General features: G+C 48.6%; 1 pseudogene; it reads right to left on the bottom strand.

Annotated features, from left to right (window-relative positions):
- Positions 1-12,541: 12,541 nt before the first annotated feature.
- LOC120665504 lies at positions 12,542-14,155 on the bottom strand (annotated as a pseudogene).
- Between the last annotated feature and the right edge of the window lie 13,159 nt (positions 14,156-27,314).

The following is a 27,314-nucleotide window of genomic DNA, read 5'->3' as shown; positions in this document are numbered from 1 at the left end:
CGTTGCCCCGGCGGCTTATAATTTGCCGGACGGCGAAAGGGTCGCGGGCTCCCGGCCCGGCCCGGCCCGGCGGGGCTGCTGCGCGACAAAAGGCGGGTGGGGCCGGCGATGGTTTGGTCTGGTCTGGCCTGTATTGTTGGGTGGCGCGTCGCGTACGTACGCCGGCCGCGTGCGCGATTGCTATTGGTAGAAGAAGAAGAAGACAAGCGTGAGTGGGATCTCGTCCGTGCCGCTGCCAGCGAGACAAAACCCAGGCAAGTCCTGCTGCCTGAGCGAGACAGCCGGCCGGCCAGGCGTGCTTGGCTTGCGCTCGGCACGTTTCGCACGAACCACGCAGGTGGGTCGTCCCTGGTTAGGTTAGGTTAGCTGGCTGCCTATAGCTCGGTCCGTCCGTGGGAAGTAATCGCGCGTGCGCCCACTGGCTAGTAGTACTAGTAGTCCACAAGAGGCCAAAGAGGCCCGTACCGCCACCGCGCGGACGTTAATGCGGATCCCCTCGACCACACGCCAAGTTGCAGCACGCGTGACAGGCTGCCGATCGAGCGCCGCAGCCGCACCGCAAGCGTGACTCCACCCGCTCGCCCACCGGCCCCGAGCCAGTTACCCGCTCGAGAACGGAACCGAGAGAGGGCACGGGCACGGGCACGGGCACCTCCCCTTTCGTCCGCTCCGGGTTGCGCACGGGCCGGGCATGTGCGGCGGAGCTGTGTCTCAGGTTGTCGCTCTAACGACGTATGTGCTTGTGGAGAGTAGCTAGCACAAAACATAGTGTGAGCCCCCTAAACCAAATTTATAGAACAATCAATTTTTAACGAGACGTGAGCCCCTCAAACGGGTCACTCCCAAAATTAAGTTGCATATACCATTAATCAAATTAATTAAAAAAGACTAAGTGTGTTATAGCGCAGCAACATAGTACAACTAACTAAAATGCAACCCAAGGGATATATAAGGGATATAAAGTGGCTAGGAAAGTACTTATATGCATACAGTATTAAAATGCAGTATGAAAATATATTTAAAAGTGATAGGTGGTGTTCATGTTATACTTGCCTTCCTCAAACTGTTCCTGCTGCTCAAACTGCTCAGAAGATGGTGGCTGCTCCGGGTACTGGTGCTCCTCCGGTAGCTCAACGTCTACTCATGATCGCAACGCCAAAAATAAGTCCAGCACATACACATACATGCAAACAAAGACAAACACTAAGAAACAGTACAACAATACATAAAAATAGCAAACAAAACTAAGCTAGAACTATTCTACGAGTTACAACGATCGCGTGGACATAAAGAACGCCTAAAACGGAGCTAGAACGTGAAAACTACGCTTAAAACAAGATCCAGGGACCTATCTGCGAGAAAAACTGAGCTACAGGGGGTTCTGGGCAAAAACTGGGGACTTATACGCAATTAACCCATAGACTCAGGGGTTAACACGCAAAAAGTCAAGGGCTGGACTGCGGGTTCTAAAAGGGAAAAGATCAAGGGTCTAAGTGCTAAAAACTGTGCCTCAATGGAAATACTTTTACACTATATAGGACTGTGGGTTAATTTCGGAAAATTGCAGGGGCTCTTTAGCAAAAGGACAGCCGAAAGGGGTACGCGGGATCTAATCAGGGCCGTTGATGCACGATCGCACGGCTTGAATCAAAATCGCTGCGCGGGGACGGCGGCGCTCGGTGCCGGCGACCAACTTCGCGGCGGTGCTTGTCGGGATCTCGCCGGGGTTCGCCAATCCGGCGTTCCCGGGGCCAAAACGACTGGCGCTTGGGTCTGGGATGGACTAAGCGACGTGCGTAAACCACCTAGTCACTAGGCTGGGCTCGAGGAGTTCTGTGGCGGCGCTAGCAGCTGCGGCGGCGGGTCTGCGCGGCGAAGCTCGCCGGCGTGTGGCGTGCGCCGGCGGCGGCGGAGCGGCGGCGAGCACCGTTCCGGCCTCTGCGGAGGTCTACGGACGTGCTAACCTAGCGAAAAAGGACAAGGGGGCGGCTCTGGTGCTCACCGAGGCTTGGATCGGGCCGGAGATGGCGTGCAGGCCGTCGGCGACGAGGTCTGGCGGCGGTAGGCGGAGCTGTTCGTGCGGATAGGTCGACGCAGGGGCTCCCCGGGCTGCTGGGCCCCACAGATCGACTCGCTGAAGTCCTGCGATGGAGCCACGGGGTCAGAATGGCCGGAGGGTCGACGGCGGCGAGCAATTGCTCAAAACCAGGGAGCTCGCCGGCGGCGGTCCTGTGCGATTCCAGCAGCTGCAGGGGTATAGGTCGAGGGAGAAGAGCTCGAGGGGCTTCACGGCAGCGAGGCGAAACATTTGCGGTGGCTGGCCAGGGCTGGGGTACAGCAGGGCGGCACAGCCACGGCGGAGCAGAAAGCTCTGTGCGGCGGAGCATCGTGGTGTGGCAGAGCGAGGGTTCTAGGGCGCTGAGTTGGGCAAGATGCGGCGCACGGGAGGCCGGGGTGGTGTTTAAAGGGAGGAGGCCGGTGATTGCGGCGCGGTGCCACGAAAGGTGATCGTCGGAGATCACGGCGAGAGGATCTCGGAGCGGTTTCGGTGGAGAAGACGGGGCCGACAAGCGGGCCCCGCCTGTCAGCGGTAGGCGAGCGAGCGAAGCGGGCGAACGCGGGCGACGCGAAAACTGGGCTGCTGGGCTTTGGCGGGGAAGGGGAGAAAGGTTGGGCCGGACTGGGTTTGTCTTTTCCTGGGTTTCTCCTTTTACTTTTCTTGTTCAAACCACACTCAAACTATTTGAATTCAAATTCGAATTTGAATTCAAACCCTATGCACTCAAACAAATAAAACAATGCACCAGCATGAATGCACACACATTTTAGCGAAATCCAAGGAGCACTCCTCCCCCGGCTCCGTAGCGACTGCTCGCGTCGCTCGCTGGGCTAGGCTCCAGCCTGTGGGCGCGTGCACTGCCGACCTCGCTTCACACTCTCGCTGGCTGCCGAAGACGAGGACGGGACCACCGCCCCGCTCGGCTGTAGCGACGCCGCCGCTTGCAGGTGCTGGCGCGGGCCGCGACAAGGGAGGAGACCCATCGCGGCGGGCGGGCGCGCGCGTACGAAGAGAGAGGAGGAACACGCTTGCTTCCACGTGATCGAGCCGCACTGTCCTGTCCTGAAGCGGCTGGATTTTCAGAGATGATGCCGAAAGGCACTAGGCATTACCGCATTACTCCTACCCCTCCCTAGCGCGCGGCAGAGGGCTTGGCCAATTGTAACACCCAAGTATTAATCCTCGGTAATTAAGTCAATTAAAGTCATCAGTTTTAAACTCACACGGTAAAGTACAAATCAAAAACATTTCCTGTCAGCCTGGCCCGGACCGGTCTGACCGGTATGGGCGACCGGTCTGACCGGTCTAACCCGAGTTGGTGATTTTTGGGGCCCACGTCATTTAAACCTCACTCTCTCTCTCCCAACCACTCTCTTCCCTCACCAGAGCCGGCTCAAGCCCGAGCTCTCTCTCCCTCTCCTCTCAATTCTTCCCCCAAACCCTAGGACCCAAATCCATTCATCCTCCATTGATCCAAGGCCCAAGGGAGTTTCATTTGGGTGGAGAATCATCCTTCCCGCGTGCTCCATCCCGGGGTGCCTTGGTTTCAAGCTCTTGAGGCAAGGACCCAAGGTAATAGCTTGTGGTTTGAATTGATCTCTTGGTCTAGGGGGATTTAGGTAGTTTCCTTGGTCATGAACCTTTGCTTGCACCTTAGGCTAGAGCATAGATGGAATTTGTGCGGTGGAATCAAGTTCGTGTGGGGAAAAAGGACTCATTCAAGGTAATTTAGGGGTATGGATCGATCTCTTGTTTTAGAAGATTTTAGATGGTTTCCTCTGGTAAAAAACATCCACATGAACCCCCTAAACTCGGTCCTAGAAGCTTTTGGGATTTGGGGACGATTTTCGCCGCGTTATGGATTTTAGGTTTTGGATCTGGGCAGGACCGGTCTGACTGGTCGGAGAGGCCGGTCTGACCGGTAGGGGCTCGGACAGTACGGCCATTTGTCCGGACACTCCGGAGTTGGGGTGGGTTAGACATTCCGAGTTTAGGTCCGGATTCTCCGGACTCGGTGGTCCGGATACTCCGAGTATATGTCCGGGTACTCCGGATTTCGGTCTCAGTGTGCACCCAGGCCAGGATTTCGGTCTCAGTGTGCACCCAGGCCAGACCGATGTGACATATGTTAACTTTTGGCGGTCTCACGTTGAGCTCGGCTGACCATATGTCGTTGGGCTGGTTCCTGTAGTTCGAGGCGGGGAGGGGAATGGTTGGCATGTATAGTCCGACGGGGCAAATACGTGCCGTGTTGGTTAGGTCCACCTTGCAAAGTTAAATCGGATCGATTCGCCGTGTCTCGCAGATATGAGGGCCTTGATCTCTTTGTCACACCGTAGCGAATGAGTTAGGGTATTAGAGATATAAAAATGGATATAAATTCTGAATCTTATTTGGGTGCTCCATATGTGTGTGTAGACATGCAAACTTTAGTGAGAGTCTAGCTATATAAGATTTGCGGCTAAAATGTTGAAAGTAAGGATACACCTCTAGTCGCTATTTCTGCAAAAACAAACCACCAGCCAAAAGCCTTGCATGTCTAGATATGTGGGCTAAGTTATACCCACTGGTCGGGTAAGCCTTGCTGAGTATTAGAATACTCAGGGTTTGTTGTCACCTTTATTATTACAGGACACCCGGACGTCGATTTCTGCCTCTGTTGTGTCAAGTTCATCCGCCGGGATGCAGAGGGGTGGCAGGTCGAGGAGCGGGACCCTTATGTTAGAGCGCTGTCGAGTTGTATACTTGTGGGCTGAGTGTGCAGCCTTTCTATTTTGCGTAGACCGGTCTGACCGGTCCGTGGACCGGTCTGACCGGTGGAGTCGGAAGGCAGTGCCGACCGGTCCGACCGGTTGGTAGAACCGGTCTGACCGGTCTTGAAGGAGCAGAACCGATGGAAGCTAAAGTAGTGGTAGGATCTTTGATATTCGAACTTCAGGCACATCTATTGTAAAGTTTTGTAAATTATTTATGTTTTGAACTCAGCTTGTAAAACTAAATGTTTCGTGTCGTGATCACTCTTGTATTTTCAAGTATTAAGGCGTGCATGTACCATCTGCGCCCACCTTCACGTGGGACTACCAGTGATGTTTCGATCGGGCCGTGGGTTGAGAAAGGATTGCCAAATTAAATCGTTAAGCTAATGCGTCCGATATATTCAAATGACGGACATTACAATTAATTAGACTTTTAATTTAGCGGTTCCGTCGCACCAATGGCCACCTCTTCTCGGTGAGCAGTCGCTTCGGAGGGGAGCGATCGCGACAGCAACGTCTCGTGGTTAATGGTCGGGGTCCGTTGTTCCTGCACGCGGCACCAGCGTGTCCAGACGTGTTCGTCCCACGCCTTCACATTTTCCCTCGTGTCCGGACTCCGGAGGCTTCTCTCCCCTCCGGCCTGCGCGTACGGACGGAGCTATGATTGGGAGCCCGGGGCAGGTGGTGAGGTGGAGGTGTGCTTGACCGGAACACCGTGGAAGGTTATGGAGCGCCGCTGACTTTTTCGCTTGATCCGCTTAGTAAAGGCTTCGTGTGGTTGCGCTAGTTTTGTAGCGTGTTAATTAATAGTGACATTTTGACTGCTAATTACGGTGTCAAACAAAATCAATTTACAAAATCAACTCCAAAACCCCACGCTAGTGACACTGAAGAATCTATGACCTTTGACTGTGCGATTAGAGGATGGTTACTGTAGAAAATCATCGATTAATTACCGTTATTAGATTTATTGCGAAAAGTTACACCCATCTCTAAATTTTTTTACAAATATACTTCATTATTCAGTACTTCATGCATGCGGAATTTTTTTGTCGAAAAACATGCGCAATAGTTTTGTAGCGTGCCAAACAAGGCCACAGTTTCATTGCAGGACACCACCTGTAGTTAGGAACATGATGGTTTCCCAAATTAACAACGTTTTGCAGCGAGCTGCCTACTCCAGGCTGCCACGTCTTGCGCTCTTATCCGTTCAGAACTTTAGATCCTGGGGGTTATGCTGCGGGTAGAGCGTCAGGTAATTATACTGACTAAGATGATTGTCTAGCTCTCTTCTTGATATGATACTCCCTCTATTTTAAAATAAATATAATTTTAGAATTAAACACATAAACCAATGCTTGATGTAAAATAAAAAAATACCTCTTATTTTTTTTGATGAGTGGATAAGTTGTTAAGATATTTTCTGTGGGAATCTTCCGAAATTATCTTGTCTTTTGTGGTACGTAAGTCAAAATTAGTAATTTTTTTAGGACAAATTTTGAACGTTATAGTTGTAATTATTTTAGAACGGATGTAGTACTCTTGAATGGCGTTCTACACCCTTCTATTCCCGTTCCTTTTTTCATAACTTTGGAATGGAGCGTACACTGAGTACAGTATTATAGTAAATACCAAATCGGGAAAAGATTCAGCATGGCCAACATGGATAAAAAGTGACGACAGGTTGAAGGCCGGAGCACAGCTCCTAAACTCAAACTCGGACCTTGGCCAAATGGCAGCACCAGCTGACGGTGTTCACGATAGGAAAAAAAAATGTAGCCATGCGATTTCAATTATCCGGATTCCACACGCTGACCAGATCATTCTACCGGCGAGATCTGTAATCATTGGTCAATAACTTATATTAAACCAGATCTGATCCAACGCGAAACAGTGTAATACACACTTGATATCAAGCTCCTGAACTGGTAAACCGAAAGATTATATTCTCGCTTTATCCACAGAGACAAGTTCGCACACAAATGGATCGTGTAGCTTCTTTTTACACGAAAGTTAAAGTGCCCAAAGCAAGATTGTGGCACAACTTACTGATGCATTCCAGGTCATGCAAGACGACAGAAAAAGGAGTGTGAAGACCAAACAAATTGGAACACCTGGATTCCAATCTGAAAGCAATAAGACAGACGCCTACAATTATTTGCACCTGCAAAAGGAGAGGCCACGATACATGGAACAAAGACAAAAACTATGAGACACGCTTGACAACTACATTTCTGCTGAGTACAACTTGTATGATTGGCTTGAAAGAATCATTGCACGCACGTTAAAAACTGGTGCAAATGTCAATTGGTGGGAAAAAGGGCAGAACATCATATAGGTCATGCCGTCATGCCGCAGCCTGAAAATGAGAACCTGGAAGCGCCTTGGTGGCACCACCCTAATAATCCTAGTGACAATATATGCAGATCTATAGTGGTATCTCCTACATGTTTGGTTACTTTCGCTTCGACATGATGGGCAAGCTCATGTACCTTTCACTCAGTATCACCATTTTGAGCTGCTGTGAAACCATCAAAGTTCTTTGTTGTTTAATACTGCTTTGCGGGCCATTGATCTTAGCTCCAATGTAGAGTTGCCTGGCAGTCTGGCACCACTGTATCGTTGAGTTACAAAACAGAGTGCTGATTGCTTGAGAACAGTGAAGCTTCAAAGACTTACTGACAAGCACTGCTTTGTCAAAGCTTGTACGAGTACAACAGAATAAACATTCAGCCACATTTTCATGCTGTACCTCCACTTTGATAAAGCCGGAACTGCAACACCGGGCAAGAAGGCACCTCAGACTGCATGTCAAGGGTGGACCTCGAATGGCAGATCTCATCTTAGCTGCACCATCTCTCTGTATTCTGAAAGCATGATTTATCTTCTTGATAAACACCATAAATGGTAATTCTGCGCCCCATGGGCTGCCGTGTTGCATGAACAGCGCAAGAATGGCCAAATAAGCTAGCAGCTTCAAATGTCGCTGCAAAGTCAACTTGTCTAGATCAACTTCAGCAGTCCTTTCAGGTCCTAAATTCCACAGATACAGCTGCTCACCTCTATTGTTTTAGGTATTTTGGAGCTCTGAGTTTCATGGAGTCATTTTTGCTCTTCGAGCAGCAAAGGCATCAAAACCACATATGATGTTAACAGCGTAATGTAGCAATTAAATACCTTGTCAGAAAGCAAAATTATCCCCAATAGGTGGAGCAGAAAGATCCTGCAATTGTATGATCATCAGAGTTAGCCAGTTAGCATAAGGTCTTATCATAATAGAAAAGCTTTGGTTCAATAGCAATGATTAATATCATATGATTTTTCCATTGTCACTAAGAAGGAAATAATTAAAAAAGTTAGCAATCAGAATTTCATTCAAGCAGTAAATTAAGCAACTGCAGCTCGCATCAGCATTGATAAGAATAACTTTCCAAGAAAAGAAAAGATAAGGAGGCTGCCTAAGGGAATCGAGCCATAACCATGCAGGACCCATCCAAAGAAAAAGTCTGGCATGCATTATCCTCCAGCAATTCAAGTAGACCCTAAAATACACCAGCAAGAAAGTAATCGTAAAACACAATCTGGTAGCATGCATGATTACAAGACATTTCAGTAGATAGGGACAAACTAACATCCCCCTACCACGTCTTTCATTTTTCATTATTTCAAACCTGTTGTAATGAAAGGGTTCAAAGGAATTTTAGATGTACTGTACTGACTAGTGACTACTGCAAATTTCTGCAATTGCAGTGTTCAAAACAGTAGTTCTGCATAAGATTTCCAAATTTGTTTCTCCTAACGCTGACTAAATTTAGCTCGTAAAACTAATGTGATATATAAGTGCAGAATGAAACAGCACAAAAATTAAATAAACATTCTTGGGAGAAAAGTTTAGTTTCCATTTTATGTCTTTGCTAATGAATCAAGGCTGTACCAGAAGTCATCTCGTGGACACATTTGCTAGTATAAGAAGAGGCAATCTCTAAAAGCAAATAGCATTTTATGATCCAAGGGTTGAAAATTATTGCAGATAAATCTCTGCAAGCAAATTCTACAGGTGTAGATTCTTCTCATTGCAGATGTGGTCACTGAGTAGTGAAATTTTCTCATAAAGCCTATCAAACAATTTGCGTAGACAATGCAGGGTTAATACTAACACAAACGACGTTTTGGACTTTGGAGAACTCCCATGCTGCGATGATACCATCCATAGCTTTCAGAACACATTGCTTCTAAACTGTTTATTCAAGAAAACTTGGCGTATAAGAAGAGGCAATCTCTAAAAGCAAATAGCATTTTATGATCCAAGGGTTGAAAATTATTGCAGATAAATCTCTGCAAGCAAATTCTACAGGTGTAGATTCTTCTCATTGCAGATGTGGTCACTGAGTAGTGAAATTTTCTCATAAAGCCTATCAAACAATTTGCGTAGACAATGCAGGGTTAATACTTCTAAATTGGACATTTGTTGCTAGTTCAAAGTTTCCTGGGAGAACATTGAACTCTCAAGGGTATGTTCCTTTCAACATTTCACAATGTAGCATGGTCTATAGTACACACCCATTTGCAAAATACTGTTACATTCCGGAGTCCAGAGTCCAGACAGTTCCAGACATGTTGTGTGGGCACAGTTTAAGATAATCTTATATACTTGCATGTGGTTCTACACGCTACCCATCAAAATCTCATTTCTACATGCACGGGCCAAAATCTCGCATTGTAGACCTATGCTAGCCCTATGTTTTCAAGTCACAGAAGTCGAGTCAAAGTTACTCAGGCACCGACTAGCCAACTAGCAAACAATTAGGCATGGTTAGTTGGTTGGCTAGTCGACCAAGTCGGCCAAGCCTGCGTACTGCTAGTCAGTTAGCTTACTGCAAATCCAATACCATATCTTGAGGACACTGGCATCTAAGCAAGCATGGAATAGAGACTAGAGAGAACAAAAAAGGTTACTGGCTGCATGTTGGTCGCCCAGACTTGACTGACTAAACATACTAGCCAACGATTAATCGGCCGACCAGTCGACTAGGAAAAACTTCTTGAGCCGACACGCCTGACCAATGTCCAATTACCGATTTGTCAATTAATCAATGACTAAATGTTAATCAGACGATTTGAAAATACTGCGCTATCCTGATTAATACTAGAAAGTAGGGCTCAACTGCTCGATGATAACCAACAGGTCCGTATATGGGGGTGCGGAAGCCGGTCAACTGCACCAGGTACCCCGCTAATTACGAGGTCATGTTTTCCAGCCAAAACTGTGTATAAGAGTGAAGGAAAAAAACTAGGAATTCATCCACACCACTTCAAGGATATGTACAAGAATGCGATGACATTTGTCCGGACATGTGGAGGCGACACCACTGACTTTCCTATTAACATAGGCCTACATCAGGGGTCGGCATTGAGCCCTTATTTATTTGCTTTGGTGATGGATGAGGTCACAAAGGAACATACAAGGTGATATCCCTTGGTGTATGCTCTTTGTTGATGATGTGGTGCTAGATGACGAGAGTAGAGTAGGAGTTAATAGGAAGTTAGAGCTGTGGAGACGCACATTCAGACTTAGTAGGACCAAGACCGAGTACATGATGTGCGATTTCAGCGCATCTAGGCATGAGGGTGGTGATGTTAGTCTCGATGGGCAAGTGGTGGCCCAGAAGGACACTTTTCGGTATTTAGGTTCGATGCTACAAAAGGATGGCGACATTGATGAAGATGTTATGCATAGAATCTCAGCTGGCTGGTTGAAATGGCGTCAAGCTTCTGGTGTCCTCTGTGACAGGAGTGTGCCACAAAAGCTAAAAGGTAAGTTCTATAGGACAGCGATTCGCTCGGCGATGTTATACGGTGCTGAATGTTGGCCTACAAAAAAGCGACATGTCCAGCAATTGACTGTAGCAGAGATGCGGATGTTGCGGTGGTTTTGCGGGCACACAAGGAGGGATAAAGTCCGGAACGAAGTTATTCGGAAAAGGGTAGGGGTGGCACCAATTGAGGAGAAACTTACCCAACATCGGTTGAGATGGTTTGGACATGTCCAACGGAGGCCTCCGGAGGCGCCAGTGCGTAGTGGGGTGCTAAAGCGTGTTGATAAGGTAAAGAGGGGTAGAGGTAGACCTAAACTGACTTGAGACAGACGAGTCGGTTAAGAGAGACCTTAAAGATTGGGATATCTCTGAGGAGGTAGCTTTGGATAGGAGCGCTTGGAGACTAGCTATCAACGTGACCTTTGTGTTTTTTGGGTTTCATCTCTAGCCTACCCCAACTCGCTTGGGACAAAAGGCTATGTTGTTGTTGCATCCACACCACTGTAAATCTCAATTTCCTGCCTAAATATAAGATGCAATCTAACTCAAACTACTTATCTCTACCAATCAGTTCCCATGCAATGCAAGCCATCCACGGATTTAAATTCACATGCTAACACCAAAGGTACTATTCACATAAGTGGTAATTGCAAAAGGACAGCACATTAATAAGCTCTAATGAACTGCACAAGTGCAAATGACAACTCCCCTCGCTTCAATAGCACCTTATCCTCGAGCCGTAGTGTCAGTCTTCGTCAAAACCCTTGGTAGAGTCAATAACACATGCTGGTGGCATGTGACATATGTACCCCCTAACAACAGTTGCAGGAAGTCTTGAGAGTTGCCATTCATTTTGACAGACACCAGTAACTGTGACTACCATCTTGTTGCAGCTTTCAGCTTGGCCTTGGGTAACCATGTAGCTTAAGCCATGTTAATATGTTATTGACTCTATACCAAATTGTAGTAACTTAATGTGATTATGGGGTAAGAGCCAGAAAAGGAGGGCCAGATGGCAATGGCTGAACAAGGGATGGGAGAAGAAAGATGAGACCACAGATATGGGTGATTATTACTTTTAAGTTGAGAAAAGATTAACTCACTCTTTCTTAATCGAAAAGAAGTCATGCCAGATTATTTATAATGGCTCCTAACAGATTTGATCGTGAGTGACAATTTAAACCACCTATGATCTAACTTAGATGACCGATGTGCGACTAAATAGCTTATAAGCACTGCAACTAATGCAGGCCAACTTAAAGCCATATGCTATATTACCACAACTAATCACAACAACAATTACTCTATAGGGATCAGATAGGCTGCACAAAACATTTAGTGTTGCAGATTTTTTTTGTACATCTAGGCAGGTAACAATGTTGATGAGATTCACGTTGATAATACTAATATTGCCGAGATTATTTCTGTTTGATGGTTAGATCTACAGCAGGTATCACTTGTACGAACCATCACAACAGTTAGGGCCCAACCATAATTTTAATCATGAAATTCTCAAGGCTTCAGATAGTCTTGCAAGCCAAAGATTGCTTGAGAACCTCAGATTCTTCAGCACCATTACAAAAGAAAAAGGTCTATATGATAACATTTAGTGCAGTCGTACTTTAGAAATTGATCACAATGTTGAATCGATATTTATGTGGTACTTTTAAACAGAACCTTATTTTTCCTTCTACACGGCAAATGAAGAAGTAACGAGTTGAAAATTTAGGTACGCGCTTGTCGAATCACATGTCAAATGCTACGACTGCAGCGAAAAATACATTATATAATAGAGAAGGTACATAGAATTGGTGAATCCGTTAAGGGATTTCGAAAGGAGTATCAACTTACATGTTACTGAACAGATACACTGTTAGGAAGTCCAAATCCGTGCTTCCACATCATGCCGAGTATAGTATTTGCCTCAGCCCTTCGCCCACAACTAACATATGCCTTGTGCATGATCCAAAATGTCTTCTTTGTCCTGTCAAATTTAAAACATTCCATCTCATCCAAAACCCCATGCATCTCTTCCAGCCGCTGGTGCTTCCCATACATCACCATTTTGCAGTGGTACAAGCTCCGGCACAGCTTCCACCCGGCCTCCTCAGCCTGCCGGACAAAATGTGCGAGTTTGTCGACCGCATCGCACCGAAAATAGCTTGATATGATGGACCGCATCACCTGTACTGTGGTGACAATGACATTGTGTTCCAGTGCCTCAGCGATCTGCAGCTCCATCCCTTCAACCAACCCCTCCTGAGCATACACCCTAATTAACAACACATATAGCCATGGCTTGTAGTCATCAGGACCCAACCTCTGCAACAACTCCTCGATCTTTTGAATCCTATCTACGTGGTCAAACTTGCAGTATGCGCCTAGCATTGCACGTATATGCACATTGTCAACCTTTCCAGCATGCTTGTAAGCACGCTCATAAGCTTGCTCCATTTTGTATATCCTCCCAGCATGCGCATATCCTCTCAGCATCAACAGATGAGTAGTAGTATCTGGAACAATATGACCCGACAATATTTCCTGGAACACTGCTTCCATTTTGTCCCACATCCACGCAGTGAGGTATCCGGCGATGATTGCATTATACGTACCAATCGTGCGGGGATGCCCAGAAGCATCCAGCGACCTGAGCGTGGCCTCCATGTGGTCAACGAGGAGGGAGCGACCGAACAGGGCGATGAGGATGTTGTACGAGTCCACATTAGGCGGCCCGCACCGCGGGTCGCGTTCCAGCGCATGGAAGGCCTCGAGGCAGCTGTCCAGGAGGCCGCTGTGCATGTACGCCGCCATGAGGGCGTTGTACAGCGCCTGGTCCGGGGAGTGGGCGGCCGCGGCGTCGGCAAAGAGCGCAGCAGCCGCGGCGGGGTCGTGGGCGCCGCTCGCGAGCGAGATAGCGATGGCGAACTCGTCAAGTGTGGGGGCCGGGGAGAGCTCGCGGCGAAATGAGAACACCGCGAGGCCGAGCCGCGGCCTGGGCCGGAGCAGCGAGAGAAGCTCGAGCGATGCGAGCGGTGAGACGGCGAGGAGGGTCGGGAAGGAGTGGGCGTGGAGGTCGGGCGCCGGGTCTGGATCGGGCACCGGGAGGGCGAGGAGGGAGGCGGCGATCGAGGAGACGGCAGAGCGGAGCTGAGCGGCAGTGAAGGGCGGGAGCGGCGGCGAGGCGGGGGACCAAGACGCGGACCACCGCGTCCCGGCAGGATCAGGTGGCGGCGGAGTAGGAGGTGGGGAGTGCGGCGGCCACGGGGAGGAGGTGGAGGGGATCGCGTCGGGTGGGACGGAGACGGAGGCGAAGGACCGGTGGGTTGTGGAGTCGTGGAGGCCGCGGCGGCGGAGCAGGGGAAGGAGGGAGCGAGCGGGGCGGCGGGACATGGGAGGAGGAGGAGCCGAGGAGGTGGCGGCGGCCGAGGATGGATTCAGCGGCGGCGGCGCGAGGGGTTTAGGATCGGCGGCGGCGCGAGGGGAGGAGAAAAGCGCACGCCACCAGCTCGGCGCTGTGTTCTGATGGGGTTTCTTTAGCTGGGCCTGTATTGTGCGAGTGCGGCCTTCTTCCCTTTGTGCGGCGAGTTTTCAAACGGCTCGCTTGACCTGGCCTTGTTGGACGAGAAGAGCCCACACATGTGATACGGGCTGAAAGGAAGGGCTTGAGAAGTTGTCCTAAAAAAAAGCTTGAGAAGTTGATAAGGAAAATTGGAATAAGCTAGTCTTTATTTTGACCCTGATATTTAAATGCAGTGGCATTGGCGTGGCAAAATATCACTTAAAAATGTGTAAACTTTTCTCAACAAAAGTACACAAGCCTGTATGTATAACAATAATGAGAGCAATTGTCTCTAGCACACCTACACTCTTAAATAGCTACTCCCCCGTTCCAAATTATATAAGTCATTCCAAGAATCTTAGAGAGTCAGATCATTTTAAAATGTGACCAAAATTATAAAGAGAAACACAAAGATTTATGACATCAAATAAGTATACTATAAAAATATAACTAACAAAGAATCTAATGATATTTAATTGATATCGTAAATGTTATTATCTTGTTGTATAAATTTGGTCAAACTTAGAAAATTTTGACTCTCCAAAATTTTTGGAATGACTTATAATTTGGAACGGAGGGAGTAAGAAACATCCCAAAACACTGAAACACAACAATAGTTCGAATGCGTTGTCTTTTGCCACTAAGTTATGATCTATTAACATGTAGTATTAGTTTCTTTGAAATCTAAGGTCCACCTGTCAGAAGTTTAATCTCCTTTTCTCCCTAGCCTTAACACGATCCATAGTGGTACTATGGTTTAAATTACTCGGTGTTAGCATTGATCCCTAGCTCAACCAAACAAAAATCAGGAAGCCAAATCCATTTGGCAACAAAACATATAACTTCCTGCCAACCACCCTTGAAACCCAAAGATGTCTCCACGCTCGATCCTTGACCACTCATCTCACAAACCTACTCCACGACCACATAATCACCAAAATAACATCATTATATGCTATATGGCAAGCTCTGCAACCACATGGACCGCAATAACATAATTTATCATTAGCAATAAGTTTGCTACACTACGGGCTTGTTTGGATTGAGCCTGGCAGGCAGCGATCCTAGCCTCAGGCGACCGAAATCGGACACCTGGGCTCGCTATCTGCGCCAGGCAGCTTTGCCAGGGCTGAGCCCTGCATGTCTCTCCTCCCACAATATAAAAAATCTATGAATCTGGTTTGAATATTGTTTGGTTCCAGACGTATAGTTTGAGAATGATCCCATATAAAATCCAAGCCACGTGGCAACATTTGGTTTAGGTCAAGAGATGACCCATCCATCGCCAATAGTGTCTCTCCTCTCATAATATGAAAAATCTATGCGTCTCTCCTCTTATCTGTAGTTTGAAATTTATCTACTTACGACATGTTTGGTTCGCGGATCGTTTGGGAATATTAATAATCCCATAAAAAAATTAAAACCATGAGACAATGTTTGGTTTACGTCATAAGATGGACCTGCCCATCACCACCTTATCCTACCACATCTAATTCTCGTAGATAAATCGTGACCAACTCATTCCTTGCAAAACTATCGGATGACCTTGTCCTCCTCAACTCCGCAAGTGTGTTTTCATAAAAAAACGAAAATACTCCACTAGCGAGGAGGCGACTGCGGTTTGCCTCATCCAGCTGCAATCGCACTCCTACGGATTTTCTTAACCACCCGACTCCGCAAATCGAACATTAGAAAAGAATTATCTGTTCTACAAAGAAATTATGCCGTTCTAGATCAACTGAACCTGGATAGGATCACTCCGCAAACCAAATTATTTTCACTGGTGTCTGGTGCGAAGTCAACCTGAATGGACGGACGAAGAGAGTTGTATGTACATGCCCTGCTAACCCCAACCCCTATCAACACCTGAGCACCTGACCACCTCCCATTGCCCACTCGCAAGTCGCGATGCATTGCACGCAACAGCACCGGTGCAGAGTCAACTCACGGGAGAAGGGATGGAAAAAGAAGGATTAGAAAAGTGGAGAATCATGGCCAGTTGTCCACCCACAATGCTTACCAAGGCTATGAAACGACACTGATACGATTTTTTTTTTTTTGGAAATCGACCACGAGGTTCAGGCCGTCCATGGTGCAAGCGCAGCACCGGGATACCAGTATATACAACCACAGTACAGAGAATGTCGACATGATGGCACACGCCGGCCGGAGTGGCCCATATTAGGGCGTTCACACCATTGGATCAGGCTGCCCAGCCGATGAGTCGTGGCAGGCCGAATCTCCCTTTCTCACGGGCGGCGGGCTGAATCCTTTTTAGACGACTTAAATACGTGATGTGATATTGTAAGTGGCAGAGTGACCTTACTGCCACGATCCACAGATGAGATCCAGCCCTACGTCACAAGGATTTATTCCACCTCCCACCACTCTCATTCATATCTTCAGGCTCGAACACGCTATGATGGTCAAAGATATCACCAGTAAGCCATAGTCGAAAAGGGAGGGGAGCACAAGGCAAAACAACACAAGTCACCATACATACAACTCGGCGAAAGTGCCCTGCGTCGTCTAAACGACTCGAACCACGCTCCTTTCGGTTTCCGCAACACCGCTACCATCTATTCGGACCAGATTCGAGTGCCTATGGCGAACCCGCACACCGCAGGTCTGGAGCAGCTTGCCATAGGTCAGATTAGATCTGACTCGGCCCTAGGGCTGATGGCCGAACTAGGAGGTCTTGTTCATCCTCCCACCCAACCGCACTACATCAACAGAGTGGCACCAGATTTCGGTCGTCTCCTCCGACTCCGACACCGTCGATGGTGAGGATCAGCAGGCGCGAGATGACCGCCGCCGCAGGAACAAACTTCGAGCAACTCGGCGTCACAACAAGGACGTGTGGAACAAGCTGAGGAGGAACTGGACAACACCAAAGGACGCCACCCCAGGGTGGCCAACCGGCATTCTCCGATAAGCCCCAGGAACCTCGATGATGACTTCATCCTGGACTACGACGGCCATGACGTCTTCGCCACCCCTTCTGCAAACATGGCCGCCGTACTCCAGGTAATTGAGAATCTCCCCGATACCCCTGATATTGTAAAGGCTCGTTCTCATCTCCATGTTGCAGCGGCTCATACCCAATGTCTGAGGAATGATAACTCGGCGTACCGTGCCCCGTCAAGCAACTACTCAGCGCGCCACGACGATCCAGGCGAGGAGGTTGATCAGAATGACCTCCAACCTAACCTCAACGGGCAAGATCTGCGTCCCCGCATCAACAACTGACACCGCAAGCGTGTTGCGGCCAAGCAAGAGCAACGCCGCCGGTACGACGATGAGTACGGCGCACCCGATGCCAATCACCAAAACCATGGTCGCCGAGGCAACAACCCACCTCGACAACAGGCACGCAATATCGCCAACGACAAACCCTGCAACGACCTCGATGACTTCTCCGCCTTCTCCAACCGCCTCCGGGCCATCCAATGGCCTGCAACCTTCAAACCAATCGGCATTGACAAGTTTGATGGCGAGTCTGACTCTAAGATGTAGCTGCACACCAACTCCATCATCGTTCGAGCTGTGAACCGCGACAACGGCATCATGGCGGCCTACTTCTCGGTGATGATGAGCCGCCAGGCCCTCAACTGGCTGGAGGCGGTCCTGGTCGGCTCCATCAACAGCTGGCAAGATCTCGGCACCGCCTTGGTCTAGTACTACCAGGCAGCCTGCCTGGATCCCAAAACCAGATGGGATCTGGATAGCTTGACCTAGCAGCCCATTGAGTTCCTCCACGACTACATCAAGAGGTACTTCACTAACCGTAATACCTTTAGGGAGGTTGATGATAGGGATGTTATTCACAACTATTACCAAGACCGTTCGAGAGCAACCCCAAGACCATCTCTGACATGATCTGTCGTCAACAAGCACGCCAACATAGAAGACGCCAAGCGAGCGCACCGTTGACACAAGGACCAATGCGACCTTGTTGATCGCCCTTGACAAAAGGACGACCACCAGGGATGTCAGCACGATGACTGACCTCCATGCCACAACAAGAACCATGACCGCGCCGAGTCCTCCAAGGTGTAGGGTCGAGATGGCGGACTAGAGGGGGTGAATAGTCCTTTCTAAAACTTAAAACGTTGCCAGCTAACCGAAACGAGTGCGGAATTAAACTAATCGATCTAGCCAAGACTACACCCCTCTATCTATAACTTGCACCTTACAAAAAGGATTCTAATTGAGCAACTAAGATGTCGAGCTAGGTAGAGCTCACCTACACAATTCTAGAATGCAAGGTCACACAAATACACAATTCTAGAATGCAAGGTCACACAAATCTATGCAACTAGTACTTCACACACCGGGAGAGCTCCTACACAATTCTAATGAGCAAAAGCACAAAGCCAACCTAAGCTCACTAGATGCACAATGGACAAGGCTACACAAACCAAATCCAAAGACTCAAACTTACTTAGCTACACAAACTAAGCAAGACAACTAATTAAGCTACACTAAGATTTTTACTTCTATGCTACATAAGCAAGAAGATGATTAGCAAGCTACACAGGCTAACTAATCACTAGAGCAACTACACAAGCACAAGATATATACAAATATAAATGCAAGGCTTGTGATTTGGAGAATGCAAACCACCGAGAAGAGTAGACAAAGTTGACACGGTGATTTTTATCCCGAGGTTCACTTGGCTGCCACCAAGTTAGTCCCCGTTGAGACAAGCTCCAAGGTTGCCGCCGATCCTCTTGCTAGTGGTGACTCTCAAGTCACACTCTTCCACGTGGAGTGCTCACACCGAGCTCTAGCACACGATCCGGCCGAACCACTTGTTGCTCTTCGCGTCTCGCTCAACTAGAGTTGCTCTTCGCGGCTCCCGCGAGGTGAGCACAATACCCCTCACAATTACTTCTCCGGAGCACCGCACAATCTTCTTGCGGGCTTCACAACGGAGACACACCACCAAGCCATCTAGGAGGTGGTAACCTCCAAGAGTAACAAGCACCACCGGCTTGCAACTCGATCACCTAGTGCCAAACTCTTGCAATCTCTCAATGCAACGCACTAGAATTGCTCTCTCACAATCGGATCACACTCTTTGCAAGCACAAGTGAGTTAGAGGGCTCTTGTAACATCCCAAAAATTTACCACGTTAAATCATGCGCTAAAATTTTTCTTTCAAACCTTTTCATCGTTGAGCTCATTTAACCCTAACTTTAATTCCTTTCCCAGAAAATTCCGCTGTCCCGATCATCGTTCCATCTCTTCTTCTCTTTTTTCCGCCAACCGTACCCTCCCTCTTTTTCCTCGCCGCCGTCCCATCCTGCGTCGCACAGCTGCCGGTCGCCCATGCGCGACCGCCCATCGCGATCGCCGCGGAATTTTCCACCAGCTCTCTCTCTTCCTCTTTTTCTTTTTCTTCTTTTTCTTTTTCTTCTTTCTCTTTTCTTTTTCCCTCTCACTGCCTGCCCGCGCGCACGCCTCCCCTGGCCGTGCACCCCGCCCAGCCGAGGCGCCTGCCCACGTGTGCGCGCCTCCCCCTAGGCCGTGCACACGTGCGCGCGCGCCGCCGCTTCCGCCCTCTGCTCGCGCCGCGCTCACGCCAAGCCACGCACGCCGCGCAGAACCTGGCCACCCCACGCGCTCCATGCGCGCGCGTCCGCGCGCACCGCGTGGACGCACCGCCCGCCGCGCCTCTCGTCGCTGCACTGCTCCGCTGCAGCGCCAGTGCATACCTGCGTACGCACTCGCCGGCAGCATTGCGGCCTCGCCGCTCGCGCCGCTCCGCTCGACGCCAGCCCGCTCCATGTGCCTGCGCGCCTGCCCGAGTCGTCGCGTCGACTGGAACTGCCGCGAATCGTGCCGCCGCCGCATCACGACACCGCACCGGCCCCCACCGCCATTAAAATCGGCCGCAACGCTCGCCGGCCGCCGCCACCGCCACGCCCCTCCTCCACCGCCTCATCCCGCCTATAAAAGGCCTCCTCGCGCAGCCCGCAAGCACCACAAACCACCACCACCGCCCTAGCTCCTCCCCTGCTTCCCCAACGCCGCCGCCCCGAGCTACACCGCCGGCCTCCGCCTGCGCCCGTGGAGCTGCCGCCACAAGGCACCTCGGCCCAAGGTGAGGACGGGGTTGGAACCCCCTCGTTCCCCCCTCTCTTCTGCCCCTGCTTCCGGCCGCCGCCAGGCCTTGCGGCGCCGCCGCCACACCAGCCAGGGCCGGCCACCGCCCTCCGCCATGGCGCTGCTCCTACGGGCCGCCATCCCTCGAATTGAGGAGGGGGGATCAATTCCCCGTGCGCCCCTCCTCCTTTTCCCCTCCGTCCCGGCCGCCGCGAGCCCCCAGGGCTGCCGGCCCCAAGGCCGCCGGTGCCCTGCGCCTCCCTCCTCTGCTCTGCGCGTGAGGAGGAAGAAGGGGGGCACATTTGCCCAAAACCCCCTCCCCTCTATTCTATTTGTTTAAGAACCCTTCCACCCTTTGGCCTTTTGCAAATTAAGCCCTATCCTTTATTATATTTACAAATAAACCCTCCACTATATAAACTTATTTATAAATAAAACCCTACCCTTTTTCAGAATAACCCAAACATTCTAATCAGGTCCTTTCACTAATTACAAACAGGTCCCTGACTCCTTGTTTAACCCCTAAACCTCTCTGTAACCTATCATTTCATGCGCCCACCAATCTCCGATCGACCTGAAACTTTACCACGCCAAACCTAACATAATTTTGGCCGTGCCATTAGGAAACCGCCCAAAAATATTACTCCTATCTCCATATCTTAATAGTTTCCGATTCGAGCTCAACAATAAAATTTTTATTTCTTTTTCTTGATTGCGTGTTTGTTTGTATACGACGTAGATCATGGTGTGAACGAGGGAGAGCCCGTCGACGAGCAGTACTGCGAGCAAGCAAACGAGGACCAGTTCCGCGACCCCGAACCCGAAGGACAGTACCTCGATCAGGACTTCCCAGAAGGCCTTGAAGACGGCAAGTTCAATCCCGCCCTTTGATGCATATTTTGTCCTAGTTTTTATAAACACAACCTATTGGCCTATTTTATAAAACAGCATATGTTTTGCCTGCTGAAAACATGGTTGGATAGCCACCCCTTGATTTATTATAACCATTCCTTGACCACCTAGATTAATGTCTGAATGTGTTTGGACGTTAATCGCCGCTAGAACGCTTAGGACCTTAAACACGATACAACTTGTTTTATAAACGGAAAATGCGTGAGTATGTGGGAAGGGAAAAATGTGGAATTTTCGAAAGATGAGTTTAGACGGGATGGATGGCATTTCTGTGTGATTTGCCGATTGGTGCGCTTGTGCCTGTGTGGTAGAGCAGGGAAGGGAGATATCCATATTGTCACAATTAAGGACCGAGTTGATGTGTCATCTCACCTAATTCCACTATCGTGCAAAACACTCGACCGTTGTATGGGCAACGGCTTAGCATAAACCCCACTAGTTAGTCTGATAGCCATCAGGAGAGCTGAGAGCAACGGGTGATCAAGGAGAAGAGATTAGCTCTGTGTGACTTATGCCCCAGTTAAAACCTCTATGATAGGTCAATGACCCCTTGGTGGATCCCGTGATGGCTAGTCAGGTCTAGCTAAGGTGGGTAATGGCTTTGTTGGGATCTGCATCGACACTAAGGTGATCGAGTTGCGGTACCCCGCTTGTGGGTAAAGTTGCACACCTCTGCAGAGTTAAAATCTATTCGAATAGCCGTGCCCACGGTTCTGGGCGAGTTACGGTGTGGTCACGCAACTAGTGTTTCTTTTGGGATGGGTTGGCGTGAGTTGTTTTGGAAAAATATCCGGCAGTTGTGCCGTGTGCTACGGCGGATGAGGAGTCCGGTGGCAGTTTAAAACTTGGATCATGTGTGGATCAACACTGCGTGTTACTTGTTACAAGAAAACTTGCTTTGAAAATCCTTTCTTTTAAATGAACCCCTGCATCAAAATTTGCTTTCCGCAAATAAAACCCTAGCCTCATCCTTGATTTACCCTGTGCATTATATTCTGTTTATACCCCCTCCGTGGGTGTGGTTGGACTTGCTGAGTACGTTTGTACTCACCCCATTCTTAATTTTTACAGAGGAAGATCCAGACTTCATTCCCGAAGACGTTGAGTAGAGGTTCCGTCCTGCACCCAACCTTGCCTGTGGATAGGGTCACCCGTAGGAAGTTTCGTATGGCGCAAGACTCTGATGACCCCCTCTTCGTAGTTAATATCGTTGTGTGGGTGTTAGTTGTTATCCTCGCGATAGTGGCGCTTCACTGCCCACTTCCGCGTAGAGTTGTACGGTGATGTACCATCTGATGTAATAAAAGTGTTATCAGCCTCCTGGGACTGATATTGTATCACTTTTGAGTCTTCTCTTATGAGGGGACGCTTCAGCACTCAAGCACTCTCACACAAGGACACCAAGTCCCCAAGGTGCTTCACCTCTCAAATGGCCGGCCACCACCTCTATTTATAGAGGGAAGCTCCAAACTAGCCGTTACACTCAAATCAAGTGAAAACATAGTTTTTGCGGGCAGTCCTCCCCACAGGGCCCGGGCGCACGGTCCGCCTCACAAATGGCGGACGGTCCGCAGTTCATTTTGGACCACCAACTAGAGCCAAAATCAGTTCTGTTCGAGCTCAAACGAGACAATGGCGGACCATCCGTCCCCCTGGAGCGGACCGTCCGCAGGTCCATTTCCAGCAGAAATGTACCTCGGTAAAACGGCCATAACTCTTAGCTCTGATGTCCAAATTAGGTGATCTTGGACTCTATGGAAAGCTTATTCAGAGGACTACACAAACCAACTGAATATTTGATCCAAAACACAATGGATCAAAGCTGTATTCCACTCCAAGAGTCAACCTAGTTTCCGGAGAACACCGAAAAATATTTTTTTGCTTCCTCAAGTTGATCAACATCAACTCCAACACTTTCTCCTTTGCAAATATGCCAACAATACCACCAAGTGAACAATACTATGTGCATGTGTGTTAGCATTTTCACAATTATTTTCAAAGAATTTTCACTTGATCTCACCATGCCACTCGATCCTAGCAACATCGCAATGTTAGATCGCTCAAGTGGCACTAGATGACCGATATGCAAATAAGTTTGCCCCTCTTGATAGTACGGCCATCTATCCTAAATTTGGTCATGCACTTCTCTACACAACCTTTGTCTGGTGAAATGAAATGCCCTACAAGTCATACCTTTGCCTTGCGCATTCTATTTTATCTTCCCAAATATTGATGCCACACAAGCACCAAACTCTATACCATCACATGACCACTTTGGTCCATCGATCTTGACCTTGCTCGCTCTTCACCGTCGCCTTGGTCCATCGGTGCCAAGTTTTGCTCAAGCTTCACCGCCTCGCGGTCCCTCGCTTCAAAGCCTTGACTTGCCCTTCACCATTGCAACCGGTCCATCAAGCCAAGCCTTGTCTTGATCTTCTCCACTTTGGTCATATGACTCCATGTCATGTCTCATACGCAATGAGTTCCTTCATCACACTATATGAGTATAGCATCCACCCTTAGCCATTTCTCCTCCATGGCACATGTTGCTCATACTATTGTCTTTGCGTGGACTAATCACCTGTGTATCTCAACATAAATACTTATTAGTCTACCTAAGTTGTCACTCAATTACCAAAACCAAACAAGGGCCTTTCACAAGGGCTGGTACCGCAAGAGGGGCCCCGAGAACACCATCACTGTGGCCGAACGATCCCAACACCACTCCGCCTTGAACTAGGAGGACCCGGATTGGCTGCTGGATGGCAAGTGCCCATGGCACAAGGATGCCAACCACACGACGCATGAATGTCGCGCGCTCTCCAATAGCATCATCAAGGATGATCCCAAGGGACCCCGCTACGACGATCGCAACAAGCCGGGTAGCTCTAGAGGTTCCCGTGGACGCGGCCGTAGACGCAACTCGCCTAGGCGAGATCATGATGAACAGCCCGACACTTCCCCCGAGAACTTTTTGGGAAGGAGAACGGGGGTTGTAAACTTCATCTACGGCGCCTCCGGCACCCCAATGTGCCGGCGCAGACTTGGGTGTTCAGGCACCCGGTTGAACCCCTATGTTGGTCGTAGATGCCCATCACCTTCGGCCGACGTGGTCACTGGGTTCATTTGCCCAAGCTGGGTTCCTACTCCGTTGTGGTTAGCCCGATGGTCAGCCAGGTCCGCCTGGCTAAAGTACTCATCGATGGAGGAAGCGGCCTCGATATCATCTTCTCCAGAACCCTGGAGAACATGAGCTACGACATGGCTACCCTAGTCCCCACCGACTAGGCATTCTACGACATCATCCCTATTGCCGGTCGACTCTGGTCGGCCGGGTAACCCTCCCGGTTACCATTGGTACTCGGGAAAACTACCGTACCAAGTACATTAACTTCGAGGTATCCGCATTCAAGACCTCCTACCACGCGACCTTGGAGAGGCAAACCCTCTCCAAGTTCATGGCGGTACCCTGAAAGGATCTTGGTGATGCCTGGGGGGTGAATAGGCGAACATGAAAAACTAAAAAATTCTTCGCAACAGATTAGTCTGTCAGAACTTCCGACTCTGTGAAGGAAGTTCCGACCAAATATGAATTTAAACAAAATACAAGTTTTTAGGAGAACTTGGGAAAAGTGTTTGAATCAAAAGTTCACAAGTATATCCTAGAGCAACCTGCAAGTGATCTCACACAAAGAAACAATGCACAAACGTAGATCGGGACAAAACAAGTACTAGGTCAACTAGAACAAGATATGAACATGAAGAACAAGTGACACACGATTTATCCCGAAGTTCACTTCCACTAAGGAAGCTATGTCTCCGTTGAGTAGCTCACAAAGAGCCGGGTTGCCATATAACCATTTTCCCTCACCCAATCAACCACTTTGGAAGATTGAGATACTCACTAGCAATTTTTCCACAAGGAACAGGGTAATACAAACTTCCCGAGATGCTCACACACGAGAGGACGCTCCACGGGCGACGCCGAACCGTCTAGGAGCAAGCTCCAAGAGTAACAAATGCGAATCGAATGTTGGAGATGCTTCTAGTGCTCTTGAAAAGAACTTGGCTACTCACATAAGTCAATGGCTCAAGCCCACACTCAAATCTTGCTCACACCCAAGCCCTAGCTTGGATTCACTCAAGAATTAGCTCTTGAAGAGGATGGGGAGAAGTTTTGGAAGCTTGAGGAGTGTTTCAGTTCATGGAAGTCAGCAGCCACTGAATGGGGGGTTGAGGGGGCATTTATACCCGAGCCCCAAAAACTAGCTGTTACTGGGTGTTTTGTGTGTTTATCGGAACTTCCGACACTAGATCGGAACTTCTGACTAGTTAGAGAATCAAATGCCACAAAGACCTTTGCCGAAAGTAACACAGAAGTTTCGAGGGGGGGGGGGGTCGGAATTTCTGACCCCACGTCAGAACATCCGACACACTGAAAACCTGTCAGTCGAGACCATTTTTACGGAAGTAACAGGGAAGTTCCGGGTTGGGGGGGGGGGGTTGGAACTTTTGACCCCTACAAAAATTGCAGGGAGAAGTGCTATGGTAGGTGCGAAGAGACTCTCATGGGTTTGTTAGAATTTCTAAGGCACTTTGGCATCTCCACACTATCTTTCCGTATCCCTCTTAATAGTACAGTGATTCTTATACTCAATTTCAAATTAGAAAATCATAAAAGATCTTCACTGCAGCTCATACACCGTCTCTTTAGCGAATATGGCGTCGTTAATTACTCTTTTTCATTTTAGTGATTTTAGATCTTGCCCATAGCTCAATAAATGCATTAGCTCCTTAATTGTGCGTGTTATTATCATCAAAACCCACTTAGGGGGCCAAATGCACTTACAATCTCCCCTTTTTGGTGCTTGATAACAACACAATTAAGGCTAACAAGATATTCAATAAAATCATTTAAATCCAATGATATAATTGAGCCCCCCTTAATTTGTGCATTTGTTCAAATGATTTAAAAAATGGCCTCAAATGCCATTTGCACAAATTTAAAGAGCTCCCCCCTATATAATTGCATTTCCGTGGGGTGCAAAGTGTCATGAATAAAACCGTGATGCATATGACAAGATAAATCACATAACAAAGTGAAAACGATCATTACACCAAGGTCATGAGCATCACAGGTGCATAGAGTTCACATCACACTAGCATAGCATACATAAGTCTTACAAATTTAAAATTGTCACTTGGCACACCACACATTGCAAACATAACTCAAGTCTTACATGTCCACAAGCTCACAAGATAGATAACTAGATAGCAATGTTTTAAATAGCACGCTATTTTGCCACTATAGCGGCGCAGAGAAGCTCACGCGACGTGAAAGCTCTTTTTTGCGCTATTGGCGCTATGGGTGCTATAGCACGCTAAATCGGCGCTAAACGCTATTAGCGCTGTAGCGCGCTATTTTTTCCGCTATTGCTGGACATCCCAAACATGCCAAAATCAGCAGCCTAGCCAAACATCCCAAACATGATTCTTGCATCTTGCTTCAATTTTGTCTTCTACCTACTGTCGATTGAAATGGAATTGGATTGTTGCTCCATTGTCGATTGGATTGGCGCGAACAATAAGCTAACGCTACTGCGCGAAGCTGCCGCTATAGCGGCCAGAACAGGCTGCCGCTAAATTCGATAGCGCGCTATTTAAAACTTTGCTAGATAGACAAAGTTCAAAAATACTCGACGAGATAAATGATAAAGCAAGTCATGGCCCATGACTATGGTGAGCTCACTCCCCCTTTGGCATCAAGCGCCAAAAGGAGAGGTCCTGCCATAGCCACTACTACTCGTTGTCATCATCATCTCCATTGCCGCCATCGTCATCAGTAGGAGTGTCCGCGGCAGGCACATCATCTTCGTCCTCTTCCAAGGGTTGTAGAAGGTTGGCGGAGGAGGAAAGTCCATGGACACCCTAAGAGGGGAATGTGGAATGTTGCTCTTGTCCATGATTTCCTTCTGACGTGCCTCAATCTTGAGAAGCTCCTCATCAACATGCTTCTTGTGTGCATAAATCTCCTCGACGTTGAAACGCCCAACATTGAAGCATGCAAAGAGGCCCTGAGATAGAAACTTTAGAATTCCCTT

This window comes from Panicum virgatum, chromosome 3N (genome assembly GCF_016808335.1).
Source record: "Panicum virgatum strain AP13 chromosome 3N, P.virgatum_v5, whole genome shotgun sequence".
NCBI classification, from domain to species: Eukaryota; Viridiplantae; Streptophyta; class Magnoliopsida; order Poales; family Poaceae; genus Panicum; species Panicum virgatum.
Note: the sequence above shows the minus strand (reverse complement) of the source record. Positions and strands in the feature narration are given on the sequence as shown.